Genomic DNA, 16,569 nt, shown 5'->3' on the forward strand with positions numbered 1-16,569 from the left:
CCGCCCCGCCCCGGGGACCTTGGGCTCGGCTCACGCGAGCAGCGCGCCCGCAGGCGGCGGAAGGAGGCGGCCAGGCCCTGCGGGCTGTCCTGAGCCCGAGGCTGGGGGGGGCCGCGCCGTGCCCGGCCTGGGCAGGTTTCGCCGCGGAGCCGGGATAGCGCCGCCCGTCTGCCGGGATCGGGCCCTGGGGAGCGACCAGAGCCGCGAGGGTAGCGGCCGGCGGTGTGTGGCTCCCCGAGAAGGGGCCGGCGCCCTCTCCCAGCGAGCAGGGTCCACGAGGCACGAGAGAGCGCAGAGCGAGGACTAGCGCGAGAGTGGCACGGAAATACCCCCCTGCTCCTGGCTGCTCAGGCCTTACCCTGAATCCAGCCGAGGCAGTGCTGTATGTATGGATGTTGCTTGGTGCAAATATCAACCAAGCGTGCATCATGGACTTGGTTAAGGGGGGGAGTTCCCGTTAAGCGAGACAGTGGGCGCTGGAAATGCCACGTGCGGGTGTTGTTCCCTTGCCACTCTCTGCCAGTCGACTGCCACTGGTGTCATGTGCTTCAATGCAGCCTGGACTAGAGAAGTCCAAAAGCAGAAGGGGAGCTCTGCTGCAAGGAACGTCTAAATTCACCAGAAGAGTTTTTCTTCCCCTGCCCGGCCTCAGACCTTGTCTGGAATCGACAGATTGCTTCCAGCGAACAACAGGCACCCTCCTTGATCTGCATCAGGCTCCAAACAAGCAAAGATGCGTGTTGCATTTGCAGAGAGGCCGAGTTTGCAACGGTTATCTTTAATGTCATAGAGGGACATTTAGCAGTCCAGAGTTTAGGACCAAATATGATACATTGTAAAGCAAGAAGCCTGTGTCCCACAACAAGCACACCCAGGTAGGCTAAGCCAAGCTAACTTTTTAAGCATTCAGCTGGAACAGATGAAGGCAGATTTACTGTCAAATATATCAGTCCTGTAGCAAACAGTGCTATTGCGAAGGAGAATTACGGTATGCCCATAACAGGAAGTGTTGTAAGGGCAACAGCACAGATAGGGAGATCCATTAAGAAGTACAGACTCAAGAAGGGCAACGCTGGTGAATGGCTTTGCAGGTCATTTCTCTGTTGACTTCCATTGGGTGCAATTGTAATTAAAAATCCTGAATGTAAACTAGCACGGAGTTCGGCCCAGAATCCAAGACCATTTCTGGACTCATTGATTCTGAACAAGTACCCATCAAGGCATGACAGAAAAATGAACAACTGGCCTGATCCTGGGTGTTTGCCACCCCAGTTGAAATTAACAGGTGTGAGCAGGATCAGGCCCATAGGAAACAGCCGTCTCCCCAGCCGCTGAATTGAAGGAAAGCTCAGACGGGAGATGGGAACCAGAATTCCCAGGCTTTGCTCTATGAACTGAACTCTTGTATGTATTGTCCGGCAAAGTGAAAATGGAAGGGCCTTCACTCAGTGGTGATACAGATCTAGTAACACAGCTTCCAAGCAAGCCTCTACGGTTCTGTCTTCACTGCAGCTTAATTCAAGGTCTAACTCAAGTGCACATCCAAGATCAATTGCTATCCACACACTAAAACTCTTCACTCAGTTGTACTGGTGCTTTGAACTTATCATCACTACCAACAGGAGACACAGGCTAAAACTCAAATGAGTGCAATTCCACAGGAACCTACGGTATGCAAGTCACAAGTGGCACAGGCAGCCGCTGTGTGTCACATGGCAGACTGAGGGAAGCACAGGGAGCACAGTGGCAGAGAGGGCAGGGAGCAGAAAGCAGAGCAGCAGACTGGACATGAAGCAGAAAGCAGGACAGCAGAACAGGCAGGGGAGGGGGATCAGAATGGCACTAAGGGAGGGCGTGGAGCTTAATTTGGGTCACATCTGCTAAAAAGGTTGGCCCTTGCTGTAGTCAGGCACCACTCTAGCACAGACAGACTAGCATCACTTGGGTGTAGCTAGTCATAGAGTCATAGGGAAGTAGGGCTAGAAGGGACCTCCAGAGGTCAGCTAGTCCAACCCCCTGCCTGAGGCAGGATCTTTTCTGCCCAAACCATCCCAAACAACCATAATTTAAACTACATCAGACTACCCTCAACCCTGACACAACATAGACCTAACACCCTAACCTGCTAACGACAGGTAAAGCAGGGGAACCACGGCAGCCAGCATACTGCTTCTGTGAAATGTTGTCAATAGACTTCTTTTTATATATATATATATACATACATATATATATATCCACACACACATACATCATCTAGCATAAAACTTTCCATCACACCTTAAACCACATTAAGAAGCTGTGCACCCATTACAATAAATACACCCACTCCCATGCACCCCCACGCACTGACCCGTTGCCCTTCCCCAACCCAGTTGCAGTCCTTTCATCCAAGATGCCGATTTAGAGTTTACATTCTCAATTCATTCCCTGTCCTTCTCATTGTTGATGTCACTGTCACTTCAGCTGCTGCTGCTTCTTATGCTGTCTTCCTCGTCTCTGGGTCCAGTTGCATCATTGTCCTCTTCATTCTCCCTGTTTGCTCCCCCTCCCAGGGGGTCTTTGAACCAAGGGCCAAGTGTCCCTTTTCGCTCAAGAGGTTCCAGTAGAGGGCCACACCTACCTGCTACACAGGAAGGCAAAAAACCCCACAGTCTGTACCAAGCACACCTCACAGCGTCCTGTTATTCAGCCCCTGGTGTTGCCCCTGGCTCTGAACTGACCCAGACCGGCCCCATGATGCATGCCGCCAGCAGCCCCCATTCCAGATGCTCTGGGAACTGTACTGCACACAGTGCTCACCCCAGGCATGAATACCTGGCACGTACACTCGCTGACCTTGTGTTTGACTCTCAACAGAATGCCAAGAGGAAAGATAAAGAAACATTATGTGAGGCGGAGCAAGAACAGAGCAATAATGACAGGAAAGAGAGAGAGAATGACCGGAAGTCCAGGGGCAAAGGGAGGGATATGACACAGAGGCAGGTCACTGTGTGGGAGGACATTGTTATAAATTGCTGACACATTTTACCCCAGTCTACCTGTCAATCTCTAGAGAACACAGTCTATTGAAAAGTCCCACCCTTGCCTTCCCCCAAGGCCATAGGGGGTGTCTACGCATGCTTCTATGTGCGCCTAAATGTAATATACATTTGCCTAATATGCATTAAGGCAATTTAGGTGTGTGTCTATAAGCCTGCACTAAGGCACATTAACATGGTGTGAGGACTGACTTGGGACTAAAGTGAGTTCCAAGTCAGTCGATATACACTGCATTAATGCACCTTAGGGTGCTTACATGTTCATTAAGGCATTTTAGCTATTTGCACCTAAATTTGATCCCTGCTTTTGCAGGGATCAAACTTAGGCATGAATAGCCTAAAACTGCCATTTTTAAGGCACAGTAAGGGCCCACACGTGTAGACCTGTGCCCTTAATGCACCTTAAAAATGGCTAATATGGCTTAAATCGGCATGTGTAGATGCACCCTATGGGCATAGAGTCATAATAGAACCATAGAAAATTAGGCCTGGAAAGGACCTCAAGAGGTCATCTAGTCCATTGGTTCTCAGCCTTTTTTGTACCAGGACCCATCTGTAAACATCAATGGCCAGTCCCACCCCAGTGCCCCTCACTCCTAACCCACTGGCCTCCTGTCCCCAGGTCCCAGCCCTTCAGTGTGTAGGGCTGGGGTGGATGTGTTGGGGGGGGAGGGGCAGTGTGGATCCCAAGCAGCCCCTTGCAGGCTGGAACTCTTCTAGCTTTCAAGGGAAAAGCCATGGTTTCCTACAGCTTTCTCCTTTAAAGGAGAATCCATTTTTTAAGTTTCTTGTTTCATTTTTTAAGTTTGTTTGCAACCTTTGCATATATTCTTGCAACCCACTTTTAGGTCATGCCCCACAGGTTGAAAAATACTAATCTAGTCCAACCACCTGCTCAAAGCAGATGGACCATCCCCAGCTATATCATCCCAGCCTAGGCTTTGTCTACCCAGGTCTTAAAAACCTCCAAGGATGGAGATTCCAGCCCCACAGGTTGGATTATCTTGATATCCATCTGTTCCCTGCTTCTAAGCCAGATATCACTTTGCAGTTCACACAAGTCCTGTTTGTATGTAGCTTTTAGCACTAGTTACTGCAGTTCTCCAGTTATGGAGCAAAACTCCATCAGATCAGCATGGTGAGCTGCAGCATTTCTCGACCTGTGGGTTACAACCCAAAAGTGGGTCGCAAGAATATATGAAAAGGTCAGAAATAAACTTTAAAAATGGATTCTTCTCTAAAGAAGAAAAACGTGGGAAACCATGGGTTTTCCCTTGCAGGCTGCCAGACTTCCAGCCTACAAAGGGCTGCTTGACACCCCCCACACCCATACTCCCCACCCCCCTGCTGCCCCACACACTGAGGAGCTGGGGCCTGGGGACAGTGCGTCAGGAGTGAGGGGCACAGGGTCAGGACTGGCCATCAATGTTTACAGACGGGTCCTGTTACAAAAAAGGCTGAGAACCACTGACCTAGAGGACATCTTCTCAAGAAGCTGGCAAGGTGGGAGGGGGAAATGACATGAGTTAACTTTGCATTGAGCCATCTCCTTACAGAAGAAAGTGACTGCACTGCTGGGGAAATGTGCCAGATGAGCAGTGCTGGGGAATGAAGTCATCTCTGTCAGAGCAAGTACAGCCTACAGAATAGTAGTGCAGGTTTCTTCATTCCAGGCAGAAACAACTAACGTTACTTTAAGATTCAGTGCCCCACATCTGTTGCCCTCAAAGACACAGGATATTTCACCATCCAAATGTTTTACTTTAATCTTTTTTGCCTCACATTTTATGTTGTGCGCTCTACTTGCGTTCTATAGATGGGAAAGTGTGCCAGGAAGTTGGATCAACACACAAACTAAGTTGATGTCAAACCCAAGATTGCTTTACATTCAAAAGCTTCTCTAACTTTATCCCAACTATACAGCTGGTCCAATAAAAGATATCAATACCTCCCCCCCAGATTGCCCAAAGCCAAGATTAGAATTTGAGACTCCCTGTATCCTCCTATATTCACAGGGGTCTGTATCTCTCAAATGCACTTTTACTTCGCTAATAATCATTCCTAAAGATGGAAGAGTGGCTTACCCCTAGTGTCTGCTGAATACCTAGCCCCAGAAAAAAGACTAGATTTTTTAATTGTGCTGGTGGTCTTTAAGATCTGACCATTTAAAGGTTTGGATCTAAACACAGAGTAAATTAACAGTGATCATCAAGCAGGAAAGAGAGATATCTTAAGTGTATACCTTTGAGGGGAAATAAGAACACACCCTTATCTGCAACAGACTAACCTATCCTAAAGAAGGGCGTGGAACCTACACTGATTTATTAGGCCCATTTGGAGCTTAGATGCATGCTATACAACCAATGTCTTGACGTGGCAGTGATGAGGATCAGAGCCTTTCCTAGCATGATGGGTATCGTCTGCTCTAAGCCTCAAGGACAAACTATGATTAGGGCACAGCAGTTTTCTCAGGTAAGCACACAGGGTTTTGCCTGAGTTTTCTCTAAAGAAATCCACAGTGAATATATATATGTTTTTGTTTTTTTTAATTCTGTATCTAGCTGCCACAAAATATCCTCTTCACTGTCGCTGTCCATTTCCTTACTGGGGGGAAGTCTTGAAAGATCCTGATCCAAGTGTCCCTCTGCCGGGCGGATTTGGCTAGATCCTCTCTGTCCTCTGCTACTGATTTCTGGTAGTAGGACTGGAGTTCAGTCAAAGCTGTTTTAACACAGTCTACCTCCTTGAGGTTTGTGTGTCTGTACATCAGGAGTTTCCTGGACTTCCACAGGGCACTCCTGATGCAGGACATGAACTGACTGAAGTAGGCCGATCGGCTCCCCTGGTGTTTAGTCAAATGCCTCTACAGCGCCGCCTCTCTTGACAGCTATCTTTCCTCTGTCACTGCTTTACAGAGCCACTTTTCCTTCTTCCACACCTCCTTGGCATACAAGCAGAGCCATAGGAGGTGATCAGTAGTCTTTGTGGCTCCTTGGCAGGTATTCCTCAGGCAGCTTCATCTCCCCAGTTGTCCTTCTCTATGTCTTCGGGCCCCACTGGGAGGGCTCAGTGGGCTATCACCCAGTTCAGGTCTCTGTGGTCTTTACACAGGTCCTTGTGGAAGATGTGTTCCCACACAGCTTGGCAAGCATTACCCAGAAGCAGGTCCATGGGTGACATGATGTCTCTCTTTCTCGCTGCCTCCTGTATTTTCTTGTGGTTGGCCATGGTTGTGGGGCCTGCACTCTGTAGACCATACATGCTGTGCAACTCGTTCAGGGTCTCATAGAACCACGGTTGGCCCATGAGCCGTGGTCTTCCATTGATTGGTGTTAACACCCCCCCCCATTGTCTCAGGAGGTGCCTTGCAAAATATCTCACGAGACAGGCTGTTTTGGACTCTGTGCCCACCACCAGTTTACAGAAATGGGCAGCAACAGTGAAGAGGACATTGAGACAACCAAATCAGAAGACAGCAATGAGAATGGCAGAAGTGACAGCAGCAGTGGGTCCTCCAGTGGAAGCAACAGCAGATGTACTGAGTTTTAAACCTGGTATTTGGGGACTGGACTGAGAGACGGGGGGGCTGAAGGGAGATGATGCCTTGCAGACGGGTGCATGGGAGTGTCATTACACACATGCACATACTGTAATGGGTGTGCAGGTTTTCTTCTAGTGGGTTATGGAGGTAATGAACAGGGACTAGAAGGTGTGTGTGTAGATATAGATATATAAAACTATGATAGATAGATAGATTTACAAAGAAAAATTCTGATTGCCACAAAATGACAGATCGTGGCTGCTCTCATCTTCAACATACAGACTCAACAATGGGAACTACAGAGTTAGTATATGATGGTCTGTCACCATATGGAAGGTCTGAACTGTTTAGTCCCCAGCTGTTTAGATGACACCTATGCACTAAACATGACAGCAGCTGCACCACAATTTCATAGGACACATTCATTTACATCTGGAATAGGGCATTACACCAAGCCACTACTCAGCAGATCCTTCCACAGGGGCAAATCTAGTTTTTGAGAGCAAGGACACAGGCTTATGAGTGAATTCCAGCGGACAAACTCTAATGAATTACATTGCACTAAATGTATCATCTATTGTCTCTCAGTTTCTAGATGGTGAAATGTCTTTAAACATTTCCAAGAGTCCTTGTGCCTGTCCCACACTTCCTTCCCTTTCTTACAGAAATACCTGATTCGTCCTTAAAACACAAATTAATATTTGGCTGATTTTCCCTCAGATATATTATTTCATTGTTGCTGAACAGACTTGACCGGAAAATAATCCATTGTGCATTCTCACCCTTATTCTTTCCTTCCTTTCATTTTTAAGAATGACACTATCAGGTTTGAAACAGCAACAAAAACCTATTACTAGCACTTAGTAAGCAAGGAAACAAGCACACATTACTGGAGATTTTAAAACTTTTCATCTTCACTCCACTGCAATAGACTAGACAGAAAAAAATACAAGGCAGAGTAACACCAATACAGACAACACCAAAACGAACACGCCCCCAATAAAGACGCGATGTTCTCAAAAACATTTAAACTAAATTAAAACAGTTAAAGAAAGTTAATTAAGAAGCATTGTCACCCATAACGGTCATCTGAGTTTACTAATGTCAGAAGATTATTAGCTGTTTTTTAACCTGAATGTTCAGTCTCCGTAGAGACTGTCAAAAATTGCCAATGCCGACTATATTTCAAGTCGTCATGGCGGGGTATTGGGAAAAGTTTTCAATTAGCAATAATCGCGCCTCGGATTAACCTCATTGGCTACGATACTGCCACTGCGCAAAGCTATCGTTGTGTTCCCGGCACCAGAGCCCCCCGGCAGAGCGCACACCGACATGTTAGGGTAATATTGCATTCCAATTCATACTGAATCAAAGACACTGCTGGAGCCCCTACATGACATCCGCACACATAACACCACTCTGTGCCTCGGGATTCAGGGGTTCTTCTCCATTCCTCCCGTTCAAACACCATACTTTACCCCCAAAGGATTCTGGGAGACCGTATGCAAATTAGCAGCGTGTCACGGGGCGTTGTCTGCCCCCGTTCCCGAGGGGCCGGGCGCTGGGGGCGGGACCAGCCGCGGGGGGGAGCGCTGGCAGAGACCAGTGGGCGCTAGGGCCGCGCGGTGGAAGGGCGGGGGCGCCCCCGTGCGGCTGGAAGCGCACAGCCGCGAGCCCGGGCTGCAGACAGCTCACAGCGCACAGCGCGGCTGTTCCGCGGAGACCTCGGGCTGGGGGTGGGAGGAGAGGCAGGGACTGGAGCTGCGGGGCTGAGAGCTTCCTTGGGACCAGCTCTGTGGCTGCAAGAAAGTGATAGCGGTGCCGCAGCAATGACGTTTGGTGCCTGCGGCAAAGCCCGCAGCTGCAGCAGCCCACCTGCGCCCCGCGCACAGATGGGGGGCACTTGCCCGGGAGTATGGGCGGAGGGAGAAAATCTTATTTGGGGTGCTGAGTAAAACTGAAATGATATTTCTACACACGCACACACCCAGGAGAGAGAGTGTGTGCGCGGGGGGGGTGTTGGGGAGGGGGCAGATCCAGGCCCCCACGGGGAGGGAGTGGGGCAGGGGCTGGGGTGAACGGGTCGTGGGAGGGTCGGAGCCGCGGTGGCTCGTGCAGGGGCGTGGGGGTCTCTGGGCACTGTGCACCCCAATCTGAGGCGGGCTCTGCGATGCCATGTGCCTCCTGCGCACTGGCTGCGCTGAGACCCCCGCCGGCCAAGCGACGGGAGTCTCGTGAGGCCACCTGGGCAGAGGCAGCGGGGCGCAGGGCACAGCCCGCAGTGACAGCCCACCTCCACCCCATGCACAGATTGGGGGATGTCGGAACCCCGGGGATGCGCACAGTGGACGAGCCACCGGGGTTCCGACACTCCCACCTGGGGCCCTGTTGACCCCAGTCCCTGCCCCACAGCCTCCCTCACTGCAGGGGTCTCGATCTGCCCCCCACGACGCTTCCCTCCCCCTACACACTTACCTGTTGGGCGCTGCAGGGCCCGGCTGAGTCGGCTGTCTGCGCGCACCCCTCCCCCCTGCAGCTGGCTGGAGCCTGCACCCAGGTGGTCCTCTGCGCTGCCACAACTGCCCCACATTTGGGGGGGCGCTAAGCCCTGTTAGCCCCGGCCTTCTGCCACCTATGCCGGGGAGCGCATGCAGCGGTGGGAGCCACCCTTCCCCTGTCCTCATGCCCCCCTAAATGAGCTGCTTCCGGCGCTGTCTGGCACCCAGCCACAGCTGGGCTCCTTCGCTTGGGCACCTCGGGCAGTCGCCCTGCTTGCCACCCCTTGCTACGGCACTAGGGGACACTGAGGACGTGTTGGTCTAAGGACATAGGCAGGCCAGGTTCTTGGTGTAGAGGTGAGATCTTGTATTCATAGGTGGAAAATACGAAAACAAAAGGTAGAGGGAGGGGGTGGAAGGGGAGCCAAAGGTAACTAAGGTAGAAGCGCCCGCTTACGAAAAAAATAAGTAACTGGAAACTAAGAAAACAAAGTTAAGAAAATAGAAAGGAAAAAAAAAGCGAGCAAAAAAGAAAAGCATAAGACTAAGGACACTCACACCGATACCTAGCCCCTCTCCCAGTACGGCTTGGTCCTTCCCGCAGTAGCTGACGTTGCTGAACTCACTCTCTTGCTCTGCTGCCAGAACAGTTTTCTCGGGACTAAACACAGACAAAACCACTTCTATTTTTCAACTTGGAACGCGCAGTCTCCGTGGAGACCGTCAAAAATTGCCGGTGCCGACTATATTGCAAGTCGTCACGGCGGGGTATTGGGAAAAGTTTTCAACTAGCAATAATCGCGCCTCGGATTAACCTCATTGGCTACGATACTGCCACTGCGCAAAGCTACACGTTTTTCGACCGGCCCGCGGCCCCCAAGAGCGGAGGCCTCGCCAGGTTACGGTGAGCGCTGAAGACATGAACCTGGGCCCGACTGGGGCGCGGAGAATTGTGGGACACCGCATGCTAATGAAGACAGCCCGGAACCTGCGCCGTGGCCGCTCCTCCCGGCGGAGGAGGCGTCAGTGCCGGCTCCGGCGCCTGCAGCTTACGACGTCCTTGCGTGCGCGACCGGGCGGGCGGAGCCAGCGAGCACGTGCTCCACACCGGAGTCGGGAGACAGAGCAGCTCGGTTCGCTGCGCCTGGTAAGCTGCAGCCAGAGCTAAATCCCGCCAGCCGGTAGCAGCTGGATGAGGCTGAAGCAGAGCTGTCCCAGCCCCGGCACATCAGACCTACTTTTTTATCTCTTTCGGGTTTTGCCTGAAAGTCAAGCAGACCCACAGAAACAACGGAAAAGAGCTACAGCAAAACTATAGACCAGAAACCATAGCACAGAAAACCAAAAAAAACTTTAACCCAGCACTAGGCTAAGGCAAAGCAGAAAAACAAGTGCATCCAACTGCTCAACTCCCCAAATTCACTGTTTTTCAAACGCAGGAAAAATACCAGCCTCTATAGAGGCCACCAAAAATTGCCCACCACAGCTATATTGCAAGCTGGTAGGGCAGGGCATTGGGTGAAAGTTTTCAACTAGCAACAATCATGCCTCAGTTCAACCTCCCAGGCTATGATATTGCCACTGCGCAAAGCTGAAGCTATTAAGTCAGGTGACCCAGTGCAGTTTCGGGGCACTCCTTCCCAGGACACAGTGAGCCCTGCCTCAAACCCACTCTGTACCAGCTGGCTTTCTACCATGGCCCCCATCCTGCTGCCATGTTCTGCTGGGGAAAAGCCACCCCACAACCAGCTGGTCAGAAACTGTTGGGCCAGTGGCTGCTCCTGGTGCATTATGGCTCACATTTTTCTAAGTAGACCGGGGGCGGGCAATTATTTCACGTGCAGTGCTGCTTAATGAGGTTTGGCAAAATGTCAAGGGCTGCAGGGTAGCCCTGCCCCTTGACAGGTGCCCCACCCCCTGGTCACCATCTTGGGGACCAGAAGTCCTGCCCGCTAACCCCAGACTTTTGCCACTGACAGTCCCTCCCCTTGCCCCCAGAAGTACTCCTTTTGGCAAGGAGGGTTGCCATCTTGGAACCAAAAACCCCCCAAATTATATATTAAAAGTCAAACATTGACAACAGCATATTTTAATTTTATTTAAAATATATATATTTGTCCTGATTTAGGTGTTTTTTTGTTGTGTACACATTGTGCATTTCTTAAAATGAAGACATAGGCCAATAAGAGTCCATAAGAGTCAATGGACCAGAAGGTACCCATAAGATCATCAAGTCTGGTCCCCTGCCATAGGCAGGAGGTTAATGAGTTCAAAATAGCTCAACAAGGTGCTTATCCAGCCTCCTCTTGAACACCTCCAAGAACGGCAACCACGCCACCTCTGCCGGGAGTGTGTGCCAGGTTCTAGTTACCCTTATGGAGAAGATGTTCTTCCTTGTGGGTGGCTCTGCACCTTCTTGAGTTTATCTGCATCCTTCTTGAGGTGTGGTGCCCAAAACTAGGCACAGTACTCCAGTTGCAGCCTCACCAATGCTGAGTAGAGAGGGAGAAACACCTCCCTGGATCTGTTGGCGACACATTGGCTGATGCATGCCAGAGCTCTATTTGCCTTGCTGGTGACTTCCTCACACTTGGCTCATATTCATCTTCTGGTCAATCATGACCCCCAAGTTCCCAATCAGATGCTGTGCAAGCCAGTGCGATACCACCTATCTTAAATTTGTGGTGAAGGTTCTTCCTACCCAGATGAAGGACCCGTTGAACTTCATCTGTTGAACTTCATCTGAATCCAATCAGCCCATAGAACCAATCTGTCAAGATCGCCCTGGATCTTTACCCTATCCTCTGCTGTGTCCATATTTCTCTTGGTAGAGCTTGGTAGTGTCTGCAAACTTAACCATAGAGCATTCTACCACCACATCCAAATCATTAATAAATATGCTAAAAAGCGTGGGTCCAAGCACCAATCCCTGTGGGACACCACTGGAGACAGTCCTCCAGGATATGGCCGTCCCATTGATTACAACTCTCTGGGACCGTCCTCTAAGCCAGTTATCCACCCACCTCACTGTAGGCTGGTCCAGGCCAGTATCCTCCAGTTTAATTGAGAGAATTTAATGGAAGTATCCAAGGTCTTACTGAAATCTAAGCAAATGATGTCTACCTCATGTTCCTTGTCCAGCTGGTTAGTTACCTGGTCGTAAAAGGACACCAGGTTTGCCAGGCATGATCTACCCTCCACAAAGCCGTGCTGATTGTTTCTTAATACCCTGTCAGTTACAAGCTTGTGATTGATGGCCTCTTTAACAACTTTTTCAAAAGGTTTTCCTAAGACCGAAATCAAACTGACCGGTCTGCAGTTTGCAGGGTCATCCCTCCTGGCACACAGCCCTAGCATGCCCCACACCTGCTCCAGACTCACCCCTGCCGTAGCAGATCAGCCAGAACCTAGGCATAGCTCTGATCCAGCCCTCTCCATGCTGCCCAGCCATTGCACATCCTTCCACCCCCTAGGCATGCAGCTGTTTATAGCCAGCTGTTTATAGCCCACCCAGGCTTTGGGCAGCTGCAGCAAGCAGTGGGCAGAGTACAAACAGCTGCGCCGGGCTCATTACCTCCATGCCATGAGCTGGGGAGAGACTGGGGCTGCACTGCTTCAGGCCCCTCCCCCACCGCCCACTCTGAGGTACACCTGCACGCACTGGTGCGGAGCTGGTGCCAGAGTTGCCCGGAGCCCAGGACAGCTGTTTGGAGCCTCCCAGCCACAGCCAGCCCTGGCTCTGGGGAGCTGCTGCCAGCTGGGATCCCAGGCTGCTCCAATTATAAACACCAATTATGTTTATATTGATGTTTACTGTTTCATATTACTGTTTTACTGGTACTATATGATTTAGGCCTACGTATGTAAGTTAGCATAAGTCATGGTCAAGTGTCCATTTTGTTTGTCAAGTCTCCATCTTGTTCCCCATGCCCCCTTGTGTAACCTATGACTCATACCTACCCCTCCTATGTAAGTTGGTTCCTGAATGAATAGGGATGAATGAGGGTGCTTGAGAGACAATGGCAGTAGGTCTAAAGATAGCTCCCTCTGAATGACCAAACCATCAACACCAATACCTGGACCAACGACCCAGCCATTGGAACCACCCTTAGCATTCAAAGAAACAAAAGATGAGACAACCCACCATTGTGCCAAGGCTGCACATGCTCAGTACCTGGAGCCCTCTGGAACAGGGCTGACATTGCCTGGACAGGCCCTCCCATAGGACAGGGGTAGGCAACGTTTTTTGCCCAGAGTGCTGAAAAACACCACAATGCCTACCTTGGAGGGTGCCGGAGTGCCGGCATGGCAGAAAAACAAAATGAGGCAAGGGGTACATGGCATGATGCCCTGCTTGTGCCCCTTGCCCCCCACCCAAAACCCCTGCCCCCCAGCCCAGGCTCTGTGGCTGCCAGCAGCTACCCCGGCTCTGAGTAGCTGCTGGAGCCCAGGCTGCTCCCAGCAGAGCTTGCAGCATCCCAGCTGCCTACTGGGAGCAGCCTGAGATCCCGGCTGGCAGCAGCTCCCCAGAGCCGGGGCCGGCTGCAGCCAGGAGGCTCCAAACAGCCGTGCCGGGCTCTGGGTGGCTCCAGCACTAGCTCCGCATTGGTGCACTCAGGCACGCCTCAGAGTGGGCAGTGGGGGAGGGGCCTGAGGCAGCACAACCCTGATCTCTCCCCCACTCCCAGCACAGAGGTGATGAGCCTGGCACTGGGAGCCTCCTGGCCGCTTGATCTTGAGTAAACCCAAGCCTCAGCTCCTCAGCCAGCTTCTCTCTAATCCTGGTTCTGGCAGCTTTCACTGTCTACACTTTAACTCTCTCTCTCGCCTTAACCGTATCCCAGGTACCCCAAGCACACATGTACATACTGTACATACTGCACGTACATCAAGTTAGGAACTTACCTGTGTGTATGTGTAGGTGGGTTGAACTGGTGAGTGTGTGTGTCTGTGTGTGTGTGTACATATGTCACTGTGTGCATGATAAACAAATTAGTGATATGTGTACTGAGTGTGTGGGTATGGACAACTGATTTGTGTCTAACTTTTGGGGTGTATAGTGTATATGCTTGAACTGGTGATAGGTATGCATGTGCCTAGGCTGGTTTGGATGTGTGTGTGTGTGTGCGTGCGCGCGCGCCCCTAATTGATTGGTGTGTCTGTATATGTGAAATTGTACACCATGCCCTCCTGTCTAACAGCGCAATATTGAGATCCTGAGCGTTGGCCTGAGCCCACAGGGCAACACCAGAGGCGGCAGTGATGCAGCGTAGATGCAGAGCAGCCCGGTGCGGTGTGGATGCTGGGAGACTGCACCAGGAACCACTGAAAGTGGTGAGGGGAAGAGGCCACGTTTACCCCATGCTGAGCAGCAGCTTCTGTCCCACACCGCTGCTGCTGAGCCTGGACGGGCAAGCCCAGAGCAGGTGCAGTATCAGTCTTTCAGGGAAGCCACACAGGAAAGTCAATAACGTGCCACTCTGGGTCCATGTGCTGCCGGCCAGGCAGGCACTCCATATGCAGCTTTGCCCAACACCTCCCTGCTCCCTTAGCCCCCAGCCAGCTTCCCACAGGAGTGCCTGCCTGGCCGGCAGCGCATGCACCTGGAGCAGCACATTGCTGGCCCTTCAGAGAGGCTGCATAGGAAAGCGCAGAGCTCGCTCAGGGCAATACCACGCTGCTGTGGGTCTACATGCTGCCGGCTGGATGGGCACTCCTGTGGGAAGCAGCAACTGAGAGGCCAAGGTCCTGGCCTACATGGATGATCTGAACATCCTGTGCTGAAACGGGATCGGTCGAGAGAGCCCTGGTGCGCATGCAAGTGTACGAGGTGGCGGTGGGGACCAAGCTCAATGTGAGCAAGAGGAGCTGCCTGGCTGTCGGTGAGGTCAGGGACCTGCAGTCCCTGGGCGTCTCTGCCCCCTGCGAGGGGGTCAAGATCCTGGGGATAGATTTTGACCCAGAGCTGAGCAGCGGGACAACATGGGAGAAGACAGAGGCCAAGGTAAAACAGAAATGGGCTGTGGCACTTGCATTCCCTCTCCATGGGAAGCGCATGTTGCGCTCGTGAAGGCAGTGTTGTTACCGGTGCTTCTGTACACCGCACTGGTCTTCCCCCCTTCCCAGCATGTCACCCACAGGATCCAGAGGGCTGTGTGCATTTTCTTCTGCAGCTCCACATGGGAAAAGGTTGCCTGGAAGACCCTGTACAAAGACAAGAGGGCCGGGGGCAGGGGCATGCCAGACATCCTCTTGTTCCTATGGGCCAAGTATGCGAGCATGATCTGCAAGCTTGCAATGGATGCAGAAGCCAAAACTGCTTGCCTCATGAGGTATTTTGCAGGGAACATCCTAAGACACTGGGGGGGGATTCACCCCAGACAACCATAGACCATGGTTCATGGGCGCACCATGGTTCTACGAGACCCTGAACCAGTGCCGCGGTGTATATGGCCGGCAGAACGCGGACCCAGCAACCATGAGAAGCCACAGAAAGATCCAGGAGATGGTGAGACTAAGGGACATCACATCACCTGTGGACCTGCTCCTGGGCGGCATGTGCCAGGCCGCGTGGGAGCTCATCCACCACAAGGAGCTGCACAAAGATCACAAGGACCTGAAATGGCTCATAGCCCACTGAGCTCTACTAGTGAGGGCCCAGAGACATAAGAGAGGGGCAGTTGGGGAGACCCAGCTGCCCATGGCTCAACTGCCACAGGGCTACCAAGACAATTGAGCACCTCCTCTGGACCTGCACCTGGGCCAAGGAGGTATGGAAAAGGGTGAAACAGCTTTGCGAAGCAGTGACTGGCGTCACTGGCTAACCAATGAAGCAGTGCTGTACAGACACCTCGCCAAGCATCAGGGGAGCCCATCACCCCGTTTCAACCAATTTGCGTCCTGAGTCAGGAGCACCTTGTGGAAAGCCAGGAACCTCCTGTTGTACAGACAAATGGACATAGCGGTAATGGGCTGCGTGAAAATGGTGCTGAGCGAACTCCAGACCTACTACCAGAAATCAGTAGCAGAGGATAGAGAAGACATGGCCAATGTCACCTGGCACAGAGACATGTGGCACAAGATCATCCAACCCCCCCCCCGAGTGAAGAGGGGGCTGAAGGCAGCAAAGAAGAGGAAGGGACAAGAGAAACAGAGGGCAGCAACAGCAGCAGCGGGTCCTCCAGCAGGAGCTGGAGCGACAATGATGGAGAGGGCACTTGAACTGAGTATGTGACCCCACAAGCGGGGCAGGGATGGAAAGGAAGTGTGGTCGGGTCTGAGGGACCAGGATGAATTTAATTGTTTAGCGTGTGTTGTGCGCATTGCAGATATTGTAACGGCTTCGGCTGGCCAGCAGGCCTTTGTACGGATGCGCAGGTCCACAGGTGCAGTTTTTGTAACAGGAAAGGTTTTTCCTTTTGTGCTGTGATATGTAGAGGGTACACACACACACACACACACACACACACACACACACACACACACATAAAAA

The 16,569-nt window shown here is 51.7% G+C and overlaps 2 long non-coding RNA genes across 2 annotated transcripts in view; one reads left to right on the forward strand and one right to left on the reverse strand.

The window, feature by feature from the left end:
- Positions 1-5,585: 5,585 nt before the first annotated feature.
- LOC109290337 overlaps positions 5,586-16,569 on the reverse strand; it is a 15,718-nt gene continuing 4,734 nt past the window's right edge. Inside the window, exon 3 of the long non-coding RNA XR_002095576.1 lies at positions 5,586-5,857. This is a non-coding gene — a long non-coding RNA (uncharacterized LOC109290337). The remainder of the gene's footprint in view (positions 5,858-16,569) is intronic.
- The window catches only part of LOC109290338, a 28,816-nt gene continuing 18,097 nt past the window's right edge, over positions 5,851-16,569 (forward strand). The window contains exon 1 of the long non-coding RNA XR_002095577.1: positions 5,851-6,441. This is a non-coding gene — a long non-coding RNA (uncharacterized LOC109290338). The remainder of the gene's footprint in view (positions 6,442-16,569) is intronic.

The sequence above is a fragment of the Gavialis gangeticus genome, unplaced genomic scaffold (assembly GCF_001723915.1).
Source record: "Gavialis gangeticus isolate Ggan-Ray unplaced genomic scaffold, GavGan_comp1, whole genome shotgun sequence".
Classification (NCBI taxonomy): domain Eukaryota; kingdom Metazoa; phylum Chordata; order Crocodylia; family Gavialidae; genus Gavialis; species Gavialis gangeticus.